The sequence below is a fragment of the Anomaloglossus baeobatrachus genome, chromosome 4, assembly GCF_048569485.1.
Source record: "Anomaloglossus baeobatrachus isolate aAnoBae1 chromosome 4, aAnoBae1.hap1, whole genome shotgun sequence".
Classification (NCBI taxonomy): Eukaryota; Metazoa; Chordata; class Amphibia; order Anura; family Aromobatidae; genus Anomaloglossus; species Anomaloglossus baeobatrachus.
Genome location: NC_134356.1, coordinates 543,167,857 through 543,183,234, shown reverse-complemented (window position 1 = coordinate 543,183,234; position 15,378 = coordinate 543,167,857). Strand labels below are relative to the sequence as shown.

The 15,378-nt window shown below is 45.6% G+C and overlaps 1 protein-coding gene across 1 annotated transcript in view; it reads left to right on the top strand.

Annotated features, from left to right (window-relative positions):
• Positions 1–15,378, top strand: part of AGBL1 (AGBL carboxypeptidase 1) — a 1,396,462-nt gene that overhangs the window by 130,094 nt on the left and 1,250,990 nt on the right. The window lies entirely within an intron of this gene.

Sequence of the window (15,378 nt, the reverse complement as noted above, 5' to 3'; positions counted from 1 at the left end):
AACGCCGGCAGTTGATGCAATGGACTTCAAGAAAATGGCTGCAGAGGCAGTGTGTGCGCAGATTAGCCTCAGCTGCTATGTTCTTGAAGTCCATCACTTCAATCGCTGGTGATTCAAGGCAGCCCACAGTCCACCAGCAGATCAATGGCGGATGCTGCCACAACACCCCATGAGACCGCAGTATTGCAGACTATCCGATGCCGCATACTGACCCTCTTGAGGCACAATACCCCCTCCTCTGAGCCCTTCTTCAGATCAATGGCGCCCACAGCCATGACACCCCACGAGCCTGCAGTATTGCAGACCCTCCGCTGCCACACACTGACATTCCTGAGCTGTTCCACTGCAGCGACACCCGCTTCAAGCCCTCCGTATTGCCGAGCCTGCGCTACCACTACCGACCCGATAAGCGATATCCGGTTTGTAAAACATACACCCATTTTTCCCTTAGTTTTGGGGGAAAAAAATACAACTTACAAACCAGAAAATACGGTAATTAATCAATTCATTTGTTTATGTATTCTATCATATTTAGATTATTTTTGCACACCATCTCAAAAGTACCAATATAGAAAATCATTGTTCATTCATGATGAGCGAGCACTAGAGTTCCACACTCGGCCTCGCCCAATTTGTGTAACAAGTATAATGGAAGTTTATGGGGAACTCAAGCATTTTTCCTGTAAACCTCCATAGAAAGCCTAGGGAGGCTGCAAAATTGCTGAAATGGATGGAAATAGCACTCAAAAGGAACGGGATCAACATGGGGAAGATGCCTGGATGTATCTCTGACTCCCAGATCACAGCTGTAAGGTTAAAAATGAAATAATTAAAAAAGGCATGTTTGCTTTTGTGTTATAGTGTGTGCTATATTATGTATATATATGTTTGCATATGTGCTATATTATGCCACATATGGCTGTCCCTTGATATACAAAGGACTCAAATCCTGTGAATTTTTGGCAGAGTGCTGGCTGGATGGGCCCTTCCTATGCTGATCATTAGAGCGCATGCGCCCAGCGACGCTCGATATCTCTGGTCACATGACCAGGTTTAAGAACCTTTAAAAAGGTCCTGACAGGCTGTGGTGAGACACTCACCTCCAAGAAGAAGCAGATTTCATACCCACGAAACGTGAGACGACGCAGTGGGGTCTATTAGAGTGCTTGTGGCTCCTTTTTCTTGTGATAAGCTTGCAGAAATCTTTATTATTGATATCCATAAAATTGGTGGACTGTTATGCACTTTATCTAGTTATGCTGCCTCTTGTGTCTTGCTTTCTATTTGTTACTTATTTAAACTAATTATCATGAACTACCACAGGTAAGAGCACATCACCTTATTTTTGCACTATCACCTTGTAATGTCTTTCTATTAATATGCAAAATAATAATAAAATTTGCGATATTGCACACATTTATCTCCACCTTTTGGTTCTTCTTGTTTGCAATTTAAATTGGTGGATTATGCTTTCCCCTGGCATTTATTGTATGTAATTTAACTTTTGTCATCCCTGGTTTATTACACCATGACCAGTATGGAACAAGATTGACCAATGGGTCCTTTCTTTGTGTCTTCCCCATGCTGTTCCCATTCTTTCTCAGACCTGATTCCATCCATTTCAGCGATTTTCTGGCGTCCCCAGCTCTCCTAGAGGGGTCTGCTGGAAATTTTCTCAAGTTCCCCAAAGATTGCCATTATACTTGTTACCAGGGCCAGATTATAGGTGGGGCAGGCGGGGTTCCAGCCCTGGGGCCCCCACAAAAAGAGCTTCTAAGGGGGCCCCCACCACCAGGGCTATACTTGCCACTAGGCACTTGTCAGCATTTTTTTTTCTTCACGTCCTCTCCCCCTCTGTAAGGACAGTCTAATAAATCAACTGTGTTTTCGGGGGGGGGGGGGGCACCACCATTTATTTGTATCTGCGTCTTTAAGACGCAAAAACAAACTGCGGGCACAGGACGCTGATATACCCCGGAAGTACCAGCACTTGCACTTCCGGGGTCAGAGATGTGCCAATGAGCTCCCTGCTATGTGCTGCGGCCATCATGGGCGTACCCAGCGAGGGGCAGGGGGGGCACCTGCCCCCCCTAGAAGCAGGGGCACGGTGTAGTGTGCCGCTGTATCTGCTGTCACCGCTGCGCTCCTCCGCAATGTGTGCATGCATGCCCGACACACTAGCTGCAGAAGGAGGCAGCGCGCTGTGCTGTGCCGGCTCTCCTGTGTGCTGCTGTGTGCCCGGCATGTACACACTGCAGAGGAGCGCAGCAGAGCTGGTGCCGGTGACCTCAGCTTCCTCCTTCCTATTCAAATGTATTTGCGTCTTTCAGACGTAAATACATTTGAACAGCTTGCCCTCGATGTGCAGTAACGTGATGAGATCAGCACCTTGCTGACGTCATCACAGTGCTGCGGGCGCCACACAGGGGACATCAGGCAGCGGTAAGCGCTCCATGGAGGAGCCGAAGAGACAGGTGTAATGAATGGGGATGAGTGGGGAGGGGCTGAGGACACATAATGGGGAACATTTGTGAAGGAACACAGCTTTGTGACAGGCAGAGGGGGGGAGTACTGTATTCTGAGGGAGGGGGGAGGCAGGAGTGTGTAGGGATGGGGCAGTGTAATTTGTGTGTGTAGGAGGTGATGAGGGTTGCATTGTATTGTGTGTGGGGGGAGGGGTAATGGAGAGTGCATTGTATTGAGTGTGGGGAGGGGGTAATGGGGGAGTGCATTGTGTGTGTGTGTAGGGGGTGATGGGGGGTGCATTGTGTGTGGGGGGGTGATGGGGGGTGAATTGTGTGTGTGTGTGTGTGTGTGTGTGTGTATAGAGGGTGATGGTGGGTGCATTGTGTGTGTAGGGGTTGATGGGGGGTGCATTGTATTGTGTGTGTGTGTGTAGGGGGTGATGTGGGGTGCATTGTGTGTGTGTGTAGGGGGTGATGGGGGGTGCATTGTGTGTGTGTGTAGGGGGTGATGGGGGGTGCATTGTGTGTGTGGGGAGTAATGGGGGTGCATTGTATTTTTGTGTGTGTGTGTGCGTGTGTGTGCGTAGGGGGTGATGGGGGGTGCATTGTATTGTGTGTGTGTGTAGGGGGTGATGGGCGGTGCAGTGTGTGTGTGTGTGTGTGTGTGTGTGGGTGATGGGTGGGTGCATTGTGTGTGTGTGTGTGTAGGGAGTAATGGGGGGTGCATTGTATTTGTGTGTGTGTAGGGGGTGATGGGGGGTGCATTGTGTGTGTGTGTGTAGGGGGTGATGGGGGGGTGCATTGTGTGTGTGTTTAGGATGTGATGGGGCTGCATTTTGTGTGTGTGTGTGTGTGTAGGGGGGATGGGGGTGCATTGTGTGTGTGTGTTCAGAGCACGGTATCTTGTATGCCGTAGCGACCGCATGATAACACAGGCCTCACTATTTGGTTGTGAATTTGGTTACCATTTTATTCAGGTGCAGAAAAGGGTTAACAAAATTTCAGTCAGTGGCTCTGAGGTGTTCTGGCTCTGACAGGTTTAGTCTGGTTTTTGCGCGCCCGTTTTGCTGCCAGCTGATTGGATCAGCTGGCAGAAAGTGCGGGTAATTTTAACTATAAAAGTAGCTGCTTTCCGTCAGCTGGCTGTCAGAAGAATTGAAGATCAAGAAGAACAGCTGATGGAGAGCCTGCTACAGGAGTTCATGAAGAGGGCGAGCGAGGTCGGCGGAGAAGCCTGGCTTAAACAATGCCTGGCGGTGCCTAGGCGGCCAGCAGAAGCTGAGGAAGAGATGGACTGCGACGCTGCGGTGATTCAACTCACCGCTCCTGAGGAGATGGCAGCGCTGACTGAGGAAATCCCAGCAAGGAGGAGGTCCCGGAGACGCAGCAGCTTCCTCCCCCCGACGTCAGCGTCCAGAGAAGAGGGGAATGCCGGAGCGGAGTTATCACCGCCCATCTTGTCTGCCGGGACTTCAGCACGTCATCCTCCTGCACCCGGTCATGTGTCCAGGAAGAGGAAGAGTGGATCATCTAGTCAGCGCCGTCGTAAAAGCGCGGCGCTGACCCAGGGATTTGAAAATCCTAGCAGGAGCAGGGCTGCACCGGCAAGTGTGAGCGTGCCGGAGGCCGGAAGAGCGACGGGGGCCCCCTGGTCTGACTCCCCGTCTGAAGAAGATGATCTGCCAGCTGGAGCCAGAGAACAGTATCGTCAGCGTGGCTCAGCTGCAGAAGCTGGAATTCCAGAGGAGGGCCGAGGATCGCAGAGCAGAAGGAGGGGTGAGATGTTCAATGTTCCCCTGTCTGTCTCGTGTGTCGACCCTCTGTCTGTTAGTATGGAGTCTGTAGTTAGGAAGGTGTTAGGAGAATTGTTAGCAGGGGGAGGGACGCCTAGGGGGGGTAGTGCAGCCCCTATTGGTAGTCAGGAGTCTATGTCATTGCCTGGTTATTTATTTAAAGAGGCATTGACATGTGACTTGTCTCCCCTGGGTTTTCATCTGCCGCAGCCAGTTAAAGAAAAGATTTATAAGGGGGAATTTATTGATTTATTTTCTCTGCTTCCGTCTAACAGAGAAAATGTTAATAAAGAGGATAAGACGGATTTGGATGATAGGAAGAAAGGTCCCCTTAGATCTTTTCATAACTGGCTGCAGGCATTTTGCATCTTTTCCTCTGTTTTAGGGGAAAGGAACCCTTCTGTTTGTTCTGGTTTATTTCAGCACCTTGACGGCATATTGGAAGCTTATCGCAGCTTCGGCGGTCAGGCATGGCTGACTTATGATGAGAGTTTTCGTCAGAAGTTAGCCATCCATCGCAGTATGCTGTGGGGTCAAAAAGACATCGGTCTTTGGCTGAATCTGATGCTTCCTCAGAGAAGCCAGTTTAATAGACAGAGTACCAATAATTCTACTGTTAGTAAAGGATTTTGTTTCGCTTACAATGAATCAAATTGTAAGTTTGCATCTAACTGCAGATTTCGGCATGAGTGCTCCTTCTGCGGGGGCAATCATGCCGTCATCAAATGCTTTAAGAAACAGAATCAGAGTAACCAGCAGCAACACAACAGTAAAGAGTCCATTTTTAAAGGCGGCGACGCTAGTGAGGTTACAAAACATGCTGGGATGGTTAAGGCGCTACCTAGACAGACAGAAGGCTGATACTAAGGGATTATCATCTTCGGGTTCTTATATTAGTTTGGCACATCAGCTTAAGGAAGATTTGTTTATGTGGCGGTACTTTTTCAGCAGGAGTTTTGAACTTCCGACGTTTTGTAGTTGTTTTTTGGTCAGGGTGAGTACGGTTTTGGTGTTTTTTTTTTTTTTGTGTCAAGGAGAATTCTTATTCGAGTTTAAGTTGTGGTCAAATCAAAGGATGCTGTTGGTATCAGATAGCAGGAATTAGACAGGGTTAATAAGTTGGACAATGCTCTGTCTCTGCAGGATCGGGAAGAACTTTTTTGTATGGAACCGATGGCAATTTCTCTCGGGAGCCCGTGCCCAGAAGCTTTATGGAATGTAGTGATAGCTTAGTTGTTTCGGCTATTAAGAGGTCTATTGCTGATTCAACATGGGCCAGGTATTCGGCCGCATGGTTAGAATGGCAGAATTTTTGTGTTTTTCATAAAGTGGATTGTTTTCAGAGTAATGGGGGTTTAGCGCTTGAATTTCTTGAATTTTTGATGAGAAAGAATTTAGCGGTGGGGTCAGTTTCTAATATTTTTTCAGGTGTGTCTTTTTTCTTGAGATTGCATGGTCTGTTGTCATTGAAGAGTTTTTTCCCAGTTCAACAGGCATTGAAAGGTTATAGGAAAAGGACGTGGAAGCCGGATAATCGTAGACCTATTTCGCTAAAGTTATTGCTCTCATTGTGGAATGTGTTGCCATGTATTTGCGTTAATGACTTTGAGTTAATGGTGTTTAGGGTGGCATTCGTTTTAGCATATTTTGGAGCTTTTAGGATTAGTGAGTTAGTTTCTGTTAGTAGGAGTCGGTTGTCAGGATTGATGTTTTCAGACGTTTTTGTTACTGATAAGTCGTTGAGGATTTGTATTGGTAGGTCTAAGTCTGACCAGGATGGTTTGGGATCAAACGTTAGGTTATTTCGGATAAAGAATTCAGTTATTTGTCCTGTCTCCAATGTTAACAATTGGCTTCAAATTAGACCTCCATTTGATGGGGCGTTTCTTATCCATCAGGATGGGAGTCCGGTGACAGTGTTTCAGTTTAATTCAGTTTTTAATAAATCCTTGATTAAACTGAATCTAGAGCATCTTAAACTGTCATCCCATTCTTTTCGTATAGGGGCAGCTACAGAAGCAGCCATAAGGGGGTTACCGGCTAGTAAAATTATGGGGATTGGGAGATGGGAGTCAAAGCGTTACAAAATTTATGTCCGTCCAAGGTTGTTAGTATAAAATTTCTTTTTCTTTTTTGTAGGTCCCATTGTCATTTGGATAGTGGGACACTCTTACATATTTTGGGCCAAGAGAAGAGCATCAGGAAGGTCATATGGAGAGAATTTAGCCATTAATATTGAACATTTTAACATTTTGTGGTACAGCGTTAGAGGTATGAGATGGGACGGACTGATGAAGGAGATGAGCTGTTTAAAAACATTGTGGCCTTCTCCAAATTTAATCATTTTGCACTTGGGCGGGAATGATATTGGAAAAGTGAAAACTCTTGATCTGATTGCTGCCATGCGAAGAGACCTTTCAATCATTAGGTCATGGTTTCCTGATGCGGGTTTGGTCTTTTCCGAAATCGTTCCCCGTTTACAGTGGCATTGTGACAGGCTGAGGTTCCGGGAGCGGATTCGGAAAAGGATAAACCGTGCCATGGAAAGATTTTTACCAGTTATAAATGGGTCAACCTACAGACATCTTGATCTGGAAGGTTTTCTGAGTGGCCTTTACAGGGATGATTTAGTCCATCTGTCAGACGTGGGATTGGACATATTCAATTTAGGGCTCCAAAATTGTATCGAGAAATGGCTGTGATATTTGTTAGTGGGGGTGGGCCAAGGACTGTTAGTCCTTGGCGTTTGGGTAAAGTCGCCAGTTTTACTGGCGGACTGGTTGTTTATGGAATATGGTTATGGAAGAATTTTAATAAAATATTGGTTTTAATTATTTATTAATTAATTTATTTATTATGTAACCCTTAATAAATGTCACGGCCATTTTATGCCATTTACTTTATTCAAGTGTGGTGTCTTTAATTTAATGGGTAGGCCTTGTGTTGTCATGTTCAGAGCACGGTATCTTGTATGCCGTAGCGACCGCATGATAACACAGGCCTCACTATTTGGTTGTGAATTTGGTTACCATTTTATTCAGGTGCAGAAAGGGTTAACAAAATTTCAGTCAGTGGCTCTGAGGTGTTCTGGCTCTGACAGGTTTAGTCTGGTTTTTGCGCGCCCGTTTTGCTGCCAGCTGATTGGATCAGCTGGCAGAAAGTGCGGGTAATTTTAACTATAAAAGTAGCTGCTTTCCGTCAGCTGGCTGTCAGAAGAATTGAAGATCAAGAAGAACACCCACCCTCCCCCCCTGGAGAAAGACTACTTCATGAACTGCTCTCGTCGTGACATTTGTTAGTGGGAAAGTCGCCAGTTTTACTGGTGGACTGGTTGGTTATGGACTTCTTTTTTGAGAGTATTGGGTAAAGTCGCCAGTTTTACTGGCGGACTGGTTGTTTATGGAATATGGTTATGGAAGAATTTTAATAAAATATTGGTTTTAATTATTTATTAATTAATTTATTTATTATGTAACCCTTAATAAATGTCACGGCCATTTTATGCCATTTACTTTATTCAAGTGTGGTGTCTTTAATTTAATGGGTAGGCCTTGTGTTGTCATGTGTAGGGAGTAATGGGGGTGCATTGTATCTTTGTGTGTGTGTGTGAGTAGGGGGGTGATGGGGGGTGCATTGTATTGTGTGTTTGTGTATGGAGTAATGGGGGTGTATTGTATTTGTATGTGTGTCAGAGCTGTGTGTGTGTGTGTGTGTGTCAGAGCTGTGTGAGTAAGAAGCAGTACTGCGTGTGTGTGTGTATATATTAATTAGAGCAGTCTGTGCGCCCTACCCCAGAACTATATGGGTCCCCCAGAGCGCTATGTCACCCTTCCCAGTAATGAGTACACCACCAGAGCTGTTTGCCACTCCAGTAACGTCTATGCCCCCTGCCGCTCCTGTAATGTATATATTGTAGCCCCCAGCCCCTCCTGTGATGTATATACAGCAGTGCTGTCAGTGTGCAGTCATGTCTGTTAGTGACAGCCATTGTGAAACACAGCCACATGTCCTGAAGGAGCTGGACGGAAACAAGCGGCAGAGGTGAGTGAGGCTGCTGGCGACTTCCCCATATTAATACCTGTAAGGGCTCATGCGCACGTAGCTGCTGAATATTCTACAGCGATCTGACAGCACATGTGCGCATCAAATCGCTGCAGACACAGTGCATAATGGATGTAGTTGTTCTGTACAAAAAAAAGCCGATTTCATGCGCTCTGGCTGCTGCCCCCACCATAGACAGAGTGGGAGCTGCATCCATAGCACATGGAATAATTGACATGCTCATTTTATGAACGCACAGATTTGGGTCAACATTTTAGCACCAAAATCGCTGCGTTCATAAAAGCAACATGTGCACGTATCATGCACAATCTTCATAGATTGTGCAGGGGACGCAGGACGCATGCATTTACACTGCAATGCTATATGCAGCGTAAATGCATGAATTATGCAACATGCGCATGAGCCCTAATGCGTCTGTGTCTGCATGTATGTCAGTGTATATGACTGTGCATATATTTGTATGTTTATATGTATTTTTCTGAATTTGTCTTCAAATATGTATATATACGTATGCCTGTATGTGTATGTGTGTGTCTGTGTGTGGATGGGGCCCACTGAGACTCTGACTGCCAGGACCCAAACACCACCTTTTCCCCCCTAGAAAGACACCACACAGTTCTTTATAAGTTAAATTACTTTTATTTTCACTTATGGAGAGGCATAGGGAAAAAACACTCTCATCATTTACTTTGGCATAAATTATGGTCGCAGCTTTTAAATTAGGCATTACCAGCCAACACCATGGGGTTTTGGGAAATTTTCCGCCACCGGCCGTCCGGTGCGGGTATTTCACCACCACTTTTCCTACCCCTTCCGCTGCTGCGACTTAACACAGAGACACTTCCACGAAAACTCATAAAAACAAAGGGGAGGGAGGGTGGGAAACAGGTCCGGGTCCAGGAACAAAGAGACCGGAAGTTGGGCAGCGCAATGACCTATATCCGATCAGGTCATACCACAGGAGCCGGGGGTAGCTGGTGAGTCTTTCCAGGGGGAGAAACCACCTAAAATTAGCATAGGGGGCCTGCAGTCAGGTGGCAGCATCTCAAATTTTGGCTGCAGTGCCCCTCAGACTGCCAGGACCCAAACACCACCTTTTCCCCCCTAGAAAGACACCACACAGTTCTTTATAAGTTAAATTACTTTTATTTTCACTTATGGAGAGGCATAGGGAAAAAACACTCTCATCTTTTACTTTGGCATAAATTATGGTCGCAGCTTTCAAATTAGGCATTACAAGCCAACACCATGGGGTTTTGGGAAATTTTCCGCCACCGGCCGTCCGGTGCGGGTATTTCACCACCACTTTTCCTACCCCTTCCGCCAAGGAGCAGCACAGCGCTAGCAAACTGCGACCCCCCCCAAAAACCACAGTACCTGAGCCATCTCCTCGCACATTCCCACTATCAACCCATCCGAAACCGCATCATTGAAGATGCACCCGCTCCCTCATAAGGACAGCAAAGTTAATACCTTCCAGCTGGCGGTACCACACCAATTTTTTTTTTTTTATATATATATATTTTACACAATCAACTTAGGTAGGCACTGGTTGCCCGTGCACCAAGGACAGCCCTATAACACATCCTTCCTTGGATACGTTCCACTATGAGCTGAAAATCACCTCTGGCTGACCCATCTTAAATTAGGAAAATAACAGGGAAAGTTGTACCATCTCTGACCGGATGAGGGTACGAGGCGAAGCGCAGCTAGTTGGCAGGAGACCAGATCTGTGACACCTACTTGGGTCGCCAAGTCAACTGTAGAGGGCGGCTCACCAATCCTGAACACTTCAGGTAGCGCACTCAGCTAAACCAGCCCCCGGCAACTTCTCCAATCACCACCCAGGTCATTGGAAACCAGGACCGACCGCCAGGGCGAGGATCAGCTTCTCCCGCTACCCGAAAAGTATGGGCATGACCTAAGCTCGAACACTAGGCCAACTGACATCTGAAAAAGGAAACATTGTCAGAAAGGAAAACTCTCAAAACCAGCAAAATTCTCATAACCAGCAGACCCTCTTCACCTCGGGGTGGATTTGACAAAACCACACGTACATTGTTTTTTTTTTTATAAAAAACAAACACGGCACGAACGTCCCTCAAAAATGCAGTTGCATTGTAGACCCCTTCCCATTGAAAACATGTTCATACACACTTGCCCCAAAGCCTCAGGAGCGCCCCAGTTTTGGAAGGGGAGGGAGGGGGTGTTTACAACTTAGGTACTGCAGCTGTCGAACCCATAATAAACAGCCATCACTGTATTACCTCCAAAAATTGCCCGCTAAATATAGGAAAAAATCTTCGTGGTTAAACATGCTCCATGTCGCCCCAGTTCGTCCAAGGGCCATCACTAACGCCCTCGGGCATACCCACCAGGGGTGGGGGAAAAAGAACCCAAACTGTGAAGGAAGAACAAGCTTGACTAGATAGACCTAGGTCTTTCTTCAACCATGTGACTTATGCTTTAAGGACAGATCCGCAATAGGCATAACCGCCCAACCCAGTACCTTTTATTAGGTCAACAAACAGCTAGGAAGTATTAGTCCTCCTAACATCCACCCACTTGCCGCTAATGCACCACCTTTCCATACCGTGAGTCCCACTAGGCCTTAGTCACACAGGTCTAATTCCGCAACTAAAAAATTGGCGAGGCAAAACCCCATACCATTTTGCTCACTACAGGCAAAAACGGTGCTCGTTGGTGAAGTAGAATCACTAAATACTGCCGGTTATATATTAGCAAGGGATCGCTTAAAAATCATCAGGCTCTTCACCCACCTGATAAACCCCACTCGCTGCATACCTTACCATAGGCCCATCATGTCTGTGTTGTAACGGGAGGCCGGATCATCGGCCTCCTTTCACTAGGAATACCACTACGAATTTAAGGAATCAAAACCTTGGTCCTGCCAGCGGACGGAGTTAACGAAGATACCTGGGATTGGAAAAGCAATAGGGGGTAAAACAATGCTATCACGACAACTAAATACCTGTACTGACTATAACCTTTCATTGGCTGATGTGCATTCTAAAAACCAAAAAGCCTAATCAGCCCACTTACTGATGAGGGAAGTTGTAAACGGGTGGTTAGACGTTTTTTTCCCCAGGCTTGGTAAACCAACTGGTAATACCACTTTTGGAGTCTTCACTCACCCCCTTTTCCAACTCCAACCTATTTGGGGGAAAGTCACTGCTAGGGGGTAGGTTTCTTGAAACATGGCCCCTAGGCCAAGCATACCGACTTTTTTTTTTTTTTTTAAAAACCTTGTTGTGTTGAAAACAAGCCCAAGAACAGCTGGACCTGCTGCTGTTAAATGCACCACACAACGACTTGGCCGTTCCTGCTCTTGAAGCGAATGTAGCCGTGGAAACTTAAAGAAAAAATTCAGCTACACCATCAGTTCCTCCTATTCAGGTGCCTGATTCCATGTAGCGGAAAATAAAGTTTAATCTTTCCGCACCTAGGATTGGACCAATGTACCAATACCGGGTAACGTGACCCTGCCGCTTAGTCATACACTGGGCAGCCTAGGAAAGGCGCCTTGGAAACAATAACAGCAATAGAAAATGACCTTACCCGCACAGTTGAGGTTCATACCTGTGAATCCGCAGGGGCTGAAAGATGACAACCTCCATACAATGAGTAATAGCCAATAAAAATTATTTCCATGCGGCAAAACCTTCCAAAATAAAAGGCAAACCCAAAGGAAGGGGATTTTTTTTTTTTTTTTTTTAATTCATAATAGGTGCTTCAAATAATGAAGCTACTTGGCACCCTCTATAGTATAGTATTAGAATGATAGCTGTCTGATAAAACATTGTGAAACACTTGACAGTTGCACACACCTGAGACCAAAACTAAAAGTGTTTTTTTTTTTTTTTTTTAAGAATATTCATGTGGACTTAGTTGCTCAGGAAATATTAGTGAGCATAATTCTGCAATTACATAAAAAATGCCAATTTTCACATCTCACATGTTCATTTTCGTCTGTTAAAATAAAACTCCACCAAGTACGAAAATGCACAGAAATACACTTTGCTATTACCATAAAAATTATCAGTGACCAACATAACTCCCATCTTTTCAGCTACAGCGCTAAGTTAAAGTGTATAACAAGGGGGGGGGGATCCTGTGATCCCAACATATTGTAATCCTTCTATAAATCACTTGACAGGCCACATCTAAAATCTGGGATCCAGTTTGGGCTTGGCTTTTTTTTTTTTTTATATATAAAAAAGGCGGTGGGTGGGCATTCTGAAATTAGTCGGTTCAAGGAGACAACTAGATTGCAAAGAATGGAGGAGATCTCATTTATATGCATAAATACGTGTGTGGTCAATATAAAGAACTGAAACATTACATCCTCCTCCGCAGCTAAATGGGAAGGGTTCTTTACAGTTAGAGCAGTAAGACTGTGGAATGCCGACCACAAGAGGTAGTAATGGCAGATACTATAACGCCTTTATCAATGGGTGTATGATGTCCTCAGTACACCTATAGTGTCGGTCACACATAACTTAATTACAGAATGTTGAATAGGGAGGAAAACCTGTTGCCTGGTGACATCACGTGACCCCCCCAGGGCGCTTATTCCACCCTGCAATCCCACGTAATGGTACTTGCCAGATTGTGCAGGATAAAAGGGGGCGGCCGGACTCCGGATGTCCCTGCCCAATTCCAACAGCACTCCGCTGTCCAGGCCAATGTACACTCAGATGCTCATCATCCCGCTGCAGGACCGCACCAGGGGTTAGTCTGAAGAAAAAGGGGGTCTAAATCTACATGTGACTCATGACGCCCAGGGCCCCAACGCCCGTGCATATCCCCAGGTGGGGGGGGGGGCAGAGTCCGATCCAAGCCGCTACCCACAGAAGGGGAAGTGGGAGCCCAGATGACCCCTAGCTCCTTCATGACTAACAGCTTTTTTTTTTTTTTTATTTATAATTTATTTATTTAATTTATTTATTTATTTATTTTATTTATAATTTATTTATTTAATTTATTTATTTTTTATTTATAATTTATTTATTTATTTTTTATAATTTATTTATTTATTTATTTTTTTTTATAATTTATTTATTTAATTTATTTGTTTATTTATTTTATTTATTATTTATTTATTTAATTTATTTATTTTTTATTTATAATTTATTTATTTATTTTTTATAATTTATTTATTTTAACTTGTCTGGGGATACCAATATGGGATGGGTGGCTTCTGCTGACTTCTGCAGTCAGCACATACACCAATGCAGCACCTCCAATCCGAGCTGCATCAGTGGCTGTGCCCATCCGCAGCCTGCCCCCGCATTCTCCCCGCTCCCCTGTACTGGCTGTGACAGGGCAGCGGTGACAGGGCGGTGGAAGGAGCAGGGGCACGGGGTTTGTTATTCCCACAAGTCCGGCGGGTCCTCCGCTGCAGCGCTTCCATCTGCGCTGCATCAGGGACCGCGCCGGCTCACAGCCTGCACTCGCACCCACCGCTGGCGGAGGCAGGGCGGCGGGTGGGCGGCGCCATAATCAAAAAAGCGCTTTCGCGTTCTTTTTACACTGAGGGGCGGGCTCCAGCTGACCGGCGGGCGGGTAGCTCACTCAGAACGCCGCTCGCCGGCACACCTAGCTGGAGCCTCAGCAGGGAGGAAGCCACTCACAACTAACAGTGCTGTGAGTAGGACGCTTCCTTCCCTGCTGATGGGGGATTTGTGACAGACGGCTTGCACAGGCGGACCGGCGGGCGGGTATTTCCCTGAAAAACACCGCTTGCCGGCACATGTCACCTGTGCCTCAGCAGGGAGGGAGCCGCTCACAGCTAAAGCGCCGTGGGCAAAACTCTTCCCTCTCTGCTGATAGCTCTCTTACCGCCCTCCGAAGCGGGTACACGCTACCGGCCGCCCAAACAGGTCCGGGTCCAGGAACAAAGAGACCGGAAGTTGGGCAGCGCAATGACCTATATCCGATCAGGTCATACCACAGGAGCCGGGGGTAGCTGGTGAGTCTTTCCAGGGGGAGAAACCACCTAAAATTAGCATAGGGGGCCTGCAGTCAGGTGGCAGCATCTCAAATTTTGGCTGCAGTGCCCATCATTCACCCGGAGGCCACAAAGACCTGGAGCCGGCCCTGGCTGCCTTAACATTGGGATCAATAAAAAATATGTGAGTAACTCTACTTTCTGTGTATAAGTGACGGCTGTGAGTGATCCTGGACTGTGTCTGTATTGTAGTACTGTAAATCTGAATGTGGCAGAACAGGATAAGATAAATGTTCATTGGATTTATATCTAAATGCTACAGTTCGCGCTCTACTGTTATGGCTAAAAATGTTAACGTTATGGGGCCCCCACCAACCTTAATCTGGCCCTGCTCGTTACTCAAATTAATCGGGTCCGAGTGTCAGGCCTGTTCGAGCCGAGTAATGAGCACTTTAGTGCTCGCTCATCCCTACTGTCCTCACATGAGAAAAGCTTTCAATACATACAGTAAGGCAACTTATATCCACATAGTAATTATTAGGAGAACAAAAGACATACACTACCAAATATATTATAAGAATTGGAAGGATTTTTTTTCAAGTAAAATAAATTAATCTAATTGTAGAAAACAATGTTAATTGTAGAAACACTGTATATTATATTCAGTAAATAACTGTTATTGGTGTAATGACATCACAGATGATGATGGCATAATTTTGGGACATTTCCTTTACATTGCCTGTGTGTTGGGATGACATTGTAAAGCTGGTGTTGCTATCATATGCATGGTAATGAGGTTACATTCCCTGTTATGTCATAGATAAAGTGTTTGATATAAACAGCAATCATAATGTCATAATGGGTAGTGTCAAAAGAGGATCTTTTACCAGTTGAAATTTAAATTTATATTACAGTTCAACAGGGCATTACATGACAGTTGTTTTTAAGGATGTGAATTTCTTCCTCCTGCATGAGGTTGACCAATCATAAACAGACAACAACATACAAGGGAGAAAAAAAATGCCCCCACAGTAGTTTACAGCAGCTTTCAGTATGAGACATGTAATGACAGTCTACTTTTCTCACT